The 6000-nt window shown below is 44.3% G+C and overlaps 1 protein-coding gene across 3 annotated transcripts in view; it reads left to right on the top strand.

The window, feature by feature from the left end:
* The first annotated feature begins 529 nt into the window (after window positions 1-529).
* LOC139316650 (excitatory amino acid transporter 1-like) overlaps window positions 530-6000 on the top strand; it is a 32794-nt gene continuing 27323 nt past the window's right edge. For all 3 annotated transcript variants that reach the window (XM_070943499.1, XM_070943484.1, XM_070943492.1), the window contains exon 1: window positions 530-567. The gene's annotated coding sequence lies outside the window, so the exon portion shown is untranslated. The remainder of the gene's footprint in view (window positions 568-6000) is intronic.

The raw sequence follows: 6000 nt of genomic DNA, 5'->3' as shown, positions 1-6000 counted from the left end.
TACAAGGGGTGACACATTATCCACCCCTGTTCTACCTAAAATGGAGATTGGAACTGCAAACGTTGGGCAAGGATGGGCTTTAAAAGGCGCCCCTAAAATGGGGTTTCTCAACCGTGGCCCCTTTAAGGCCTGTGAACTTCAACTCCCAGAATTCTCCAGACAGCCATGCTAGCTGGGGAATTCTGAGAGTTGGAAGTCCATTTTAAAGTTGCCAAGTTTGGGAAACCCTAAAACTATCTGTCTCTTAGTGTTGCTTGCCCTGACCATCAAGTCGTGTCCTCCCCCCAACCAAAATCTTCAGTGAAGAAAGCTTTCCTGCCCCATGGACTGAAACTTGAAACTACAGTTGCACAGAGGCAAAAAAAAAATACCCCTGGTCACAGCCATTGAGTTATATTTGCTGTAATAATAGATTTGGCTGTGTTCTGCAAACTGATACAAGGCTCTGAATCATTCCAGTAACCAAAGATAGTCTTCCACTCTCTGAGTAGAGTTCTTGTTCGGGCTGTTTTGGTCTGACCGGGAGGGACAGAAATTGATGCAGGAAGTTGTATCCAGACAGACAGAGTGAGTTGGCCTGGTGTGGCAAAGTAGGAGTAAAATCCTGCTTCTGTGTTTATTTATTTATTTTTAGAGTGGAAATATCTGTCTGAGGTGGGCCTTGAGCCAACTAAGTGTGGGTGTTACATTTCAAGTCTGTTAAAGGCTGCCTTTGGCAAGGGATTTGCTAGTGATTAATTTTTGCAAAAAGAACTGGCAAGCTCTGACAGCTCTGCGTGTCTTATAATGTAATTTTAGATCCCAGGGGTCTCTCTCCCTCCCTCTCCCCCCCCCTCTCTCTGTATAGTATTCACATGTTCAGAGGTGCCCTTTGTACATCATTCTTTGCTGCTGGAGAATTCCTTTCCTTCCTTTTCTTTCCTTTCCTTTCCTTTCCTTCTTTCCTTTCCTTTCCTTTCCTTTCCTTTCCTTTCCTTTCCTTTCCTTTCCTTTCCTTTCCTTTCCTTTCCTTTCCTTTCCTTTCCTTTCCTTCTTTCCCTTCCCTTCCCTTCCCTTCCCTTCCCTTCCCTTCCCTTCCCTTCCCTTCCCATCCTTTCCCCTTCCCCTTTCCTTCTCCCCTCCCCTCCTCCTCTCTTCCTCTCCTCCTCTCCCTCTCTGTAGCAACCTGCACTCAGGGCCTCTAATGGGAATATTCCAATTCTGCTTCTCAGGGTTATTGCAGAGATGTGGAAAAATCAGAACTAGGCACTGCATTTAACTTGAAAATAAACAGCACTGGATAGTATTCAGGATGGGACATGTTCTGGAGTGCCAAACTGGTTTATTATCTCAGTATTTTTTAAACAATCTGGGATTTTGTTTTCAGGAAAAAAATGACAAAGGAGCTAAGATTCTACTATATAGCTTAAACCACCGATCACACGAAATAAAGTTGCTTGTATCCTATGTGGAAAAAGTTGTGGCTCTTTGGAGATTTAAGGAACGTTTTCTAGTTACAGTAACACAATTAGTACAAAGTACTGAGTATTTCTTGCAGTTTGGGGCAGCACTAACAAACTATTTTTTGGGTCAAAGGGTGAAGTGAATGGGATCATAGCAAAATCCTTGGATATACACATAGAGCAAGGTTGGGATTTGAGGGGATTTGAACCTTACTGAGAGAGTAAAATAGTTTTTGGGGTTTTTTTTGCCTCAAAACGATATGCCTCAGAAATTCAGTACAGTTGGAGGAAACTCCATAGGTCGCAATAAAAAGGTTTGGGAGGATAGAAAACTACACAAGATGACCTTGGAAAAGTAACTGCATTTCCCCTCCCTCCTGCTACACAAGAGAGTTAAGGTGGAGTCAGATTAAGTTTCTTTTTAATGTTCTTTTTCTAGGATTAAATCATGTTTTACTAACTGCCGGTTCCTTCCCTAAAGCCATTGCTGTAGTTCAACTTTCAGCCTTGGAAGTATAGGCTGTTTCCTTCTGAAAGACCTTTCTTACTGTACAATACTAGGAAAGCATCTTTTTTATTTTCTGGCAATCCAAAAAACAAAAGGAGTGGGGGAGAAATATATAGGTGAGCAGGAGAGTGATTCAAAAAAGATGTTGAGACTTTGGAAAAGGTGCAAAGAAGAGCAACTGAGATGATTAAAGACCTGGAGACTAAAAGTTATGAAGAACAGTTGCAGGATTTGGGTTTGGCCGGTCTAGAGAAAAGAAGGACTAGGTGGGGACATGATAGCAGTATTCCAGTATTTGAGAGGCTGCCACAAAGAGGAAGGGGTCAGTTTATTTTCCAAAGCACCAGAGGGCAGGACAAGAAACAATGGATGGAAACTAAACAAGGAGAGAAATAACCTGGAGTTGAGGAGAAACTTTCTAACAGTGAAGACAACCAGTGGAACAGCTTGCCTTCAGTCGTTGTGGGTGCTTCATCACTGGAGGTTTTTAAGAAGAGACTGGGCAGTCACTTGTCTGAAATGGATGGTATAGGATCTCCTGCTTGAGTAGGGGGCTGGACTAGAAGACCTCCAAGGTCCCTTCCAGCTCTATTCTGATTCGATTTCAGTTCTAAAAGAGCACCTTTGAGACAAGAAGATGCATGAATGCAGCCCTGTATCCATCTCATTATGGGCGCAACTCGTTGTGCCCACGTGACACCCCTCCTGCGCGAGCTGCACTGGCTCCCAGTGGTCTTCCGGGTGCGATTCAAGGTGTTGGTCACCACCTTTAAAGCGCTCCATGGCATAGGACCCGGGTACCTTCGAGACCGACTTCTGCCACCAATAGCCTCCCACCGGCCAGTCCGTTCCCACAGAGAGGGTCTCCTCAGGGTGCCATCAGCCAAGTTATGTCGGCTGGCGACACCCAGGGGGAGGGCCTTCTCTGTGGGAGCCCCAGCCCTGTGGAATGAACTGCCCCCAGAAATACGTAAGATCTCCGACCTCCGGGTATTTCGCTGTGCACTGAAGACCCTGTTGTTCCGCCAGGCCGGGCTATCAACCTAATAATTTTAAATTGGGGTATTTTAAATTCCTGGGGTTTTAAATTGAGCCGAATTTATTTAATAATTTTAAATTTTTAATTGATGTTTGTCTTGTGTTTTTAAATAGGCTGTACCCCGCCCTGAGTCCTTTGGGAGAAGGGCGGTATAGAAATAAAATTATACTTATTAAAGCAGTTATGCATTTCCCAAGTTTTTGCAATCCAAAGAATTGTCTGGGTGAAGGTGCTGACAACAGTATAGAAAGTTATATGTGGGTTAGGCCTAAGCTAGTCACAGGTTCACCCTTCAGTCTGGCCCTCACTCTAAAGACATTAGTAGGGCACCTTCGTGGATATTGCAATGAATAAAATTAACAGCTAATTCTGTTTGATTTGGCTCAAGTCCCATATTAGGGAACATACTGACAGTGGAATTGACGCAAGTTCCCACTTTATTATAGTTCAGGAAGCAATTCAAAACATTCTTATCCAATCTAGACCTTTCATGTTTTATTCTTTTTAAGTGTTTAAAATTCATCATGCTTCTATTATCTCTCTAAGCCTCCCAAAGTCTTTTCTAATTACACATTTTATGAATAAAATATATCATTTCCTGGGGCATCCGATGAAGACAGTTTCACCAAAACATTAGATTTATAGATGGTTGGTTGGGTAGTTCATACTTCAGTGTTGTAGGAACCCAGTCATTGTCTTTTGAAAACTATACCCTTACGTTACATAAGTGGATAGAATGCAATATTGCAGGCTAACTCTCCCCACTGCTGGGAGTTTGATCCTGACCATCTCAAGGTTGTCTCAGGCTTCCATCCTTCCAAGCTTGATAAAATGAGGAGCCAGTTTGTTGGGGACAATATGCTGACATTGTAAACAGTACAGAGAGGGCTGTAAAGCACTGTGGAGCAGTATAGAAATCCTATTAAACCACATCATGCTGTGTTTGTGTCACAGTATGATGTGATGTGAACAGGAACAATTGGGTTTATTCCAGGCTTAATATATTGTGTGATCCCAGCCAGCTTCAGATTTTGAGGACTAACATGTGGAGCAAAGGGGATACATGGAGTGAGAATCCATGTAGAACAGAATACTTTTTTCTTTTTCCATTTATTGTTTGGTTGATTGCCTTGCATGCTGCTTGAGCAGGCTGAAAACATCTCCCCGCTTTTCTCACGCGCACACGCGAACATGTGTTACGTTCTTGAGATCTTGGCTGCTTTGTTAGCAGAAGCTGCTGGAGATGCGGCACTGGAAGATTTGTTCTTCAGGCTGCACGTGTCTCCAGGAAAATTGAGTTGACAGGCTGAACTAAGAATGTGCGAGTATGAATGGCAAAGCCTTGTAGGGTAGACAGAGTATCAGGGATGTATCCTGTGGACCTCCATGAGGTTTCTGTTGGGGAAGGGCTCACGAAATGCATGGATTAATTCTCAGCCAGACAGCTGTGGGTGGATGAAGCTTGGAGATACAGCTGTAGCACAGTGCAGTGTTGCTAAGCAATCGGCTGTGAGAAGGAATAATAATGTTTATCTCAGTGGGGTACCTTTTTTTTTCCAGCTTGGTAGTTCTCTTCTCCTTCCTTTCCACCAGCTTTGCTCCTTGAAGCCTTTTTCTGGCACAAGGACAGGTACAATATCTGGTATAACCCTTTTAGACTTCTTTGCCAGCCAGTGAAGGTTAATTCCATATTAGGCATTAAAAAAAGAAAAGGAAATTGGGGAATCTTCTGATTCCTTAAATGAAGTAGGACAAAATGGAGGATTGAAACAAACCACATGGAGGGCCAGGTTCAGATTTCTAGAATAGATCTGTAAAGTGGCCACACTATACCAAGCTAAAATGTAGTTGGCTACTGTCATTCTTATCAGGTAGACCAGGTAGGAAACATGACCGGTTTCTAACTAATGATATTTTATGGTAAAGCTTTGTTAACAGAAATTTGCAAGTTATTAGATGAGGCAGACTTTTAGATTCTGGTATAACACAGTGTGTTGCGTATATCACTTGTGCTTATATTATCTCTAGAATCCTGGTCAGGATAGTTCACCAAATCACGATTAGGAGAATTCTAAATCCATTAGTAGCTGCTAAGAAATCCTATATTGGAACTTCCACAGGCGGTTTACTCCAGATATAAAATCCAAGGGCCGTGATGGTGAACCTATGGCACGGCACACTGAGCCATATTGGTGGGCACGCGAGCATTGCCCTAGCTCAGCTCCAGCATGCATGCGCCCGCTGGCCAGCTGATTTTTGGGCGTTCTGGGCCCATCAGAAGTCAGCAAACGGGCTGTTTCCGGCCTCTGGAGGGCCTCCGGTGGGGTGGGGAAGGCTGTTTTCGCCCTCCCCAGGTTCCTAGAAAGCCTCTGGAGCCTGGGGAGGGCAAAAAATGACCCTACCGTGCCCACCGTGCCATCACATGCCAAAAACGGGGGGAGCATGGGGGGGTCGCGCGCACATGCGTGGGGAGGGGTAGGGTGCACAGAATTATGGGTATGGGCACACACGCGTGCGCGACTACCCTGCACTCTCCCAGCTTTTGGCACGCGATGGCAAAAAGGTTAGCCATCACTATCCTAGGGACTGCCCCCTCAATGTAGGCTGCATCTGACAATGGAAGTTCTGCATTCCTTCCTAAATGACAGAAAATCTTCCACTCCTGGAACCTGTGGTTGGCCTAAGTCAAAGAGGTTACTGGTTTAATGGAGGTTTTAGTCAAGAGTTCTTGTGATTTGCTTTATCCAGTTATCCAGTCTTTAGGTCTTTAGAGATGTGAACTCTCTAGTTTTCATAGATTCTGTTCCTTCCTGTTATTTGAGTGCCATGCTGTCTGCAACACATTGGAATGGTTGTGGCGGCTTAGTAGATACGTGGTGGGACTGGTGGGTGGTAGCATCTGGTCTCCTTCAGCTCTAGCAACCTGATGCTGAATCACATTGGAAGATTTTCCATTTCCATGGGGACATAAATTGGTGGGTGGGAGTAGGAATCTTGAATCTGCCTTGGGG

Source organism: Pituophis catenifer, unplaced genomic scaffold (genome assembly GCF_029215685.1).
Source record: "Pituophis catenifer annectens isolate HBS135680 unplaced genomic scaffold, rPitCat1.0.hap2 SCAF_1, whole genome shotgun sequence".
Taxonomy (NCBI): domain Eukaryota; kingdom Metazoa; phylum Chordata; class Lepidosauria; order Squamata; family Colubridae; genus Pituophis; species Pituophis catenifer.
Note: the sequence above shows the minus strand (reverse complement) of the source record. Positions and strands in the feature narration are given on the sequence as shown.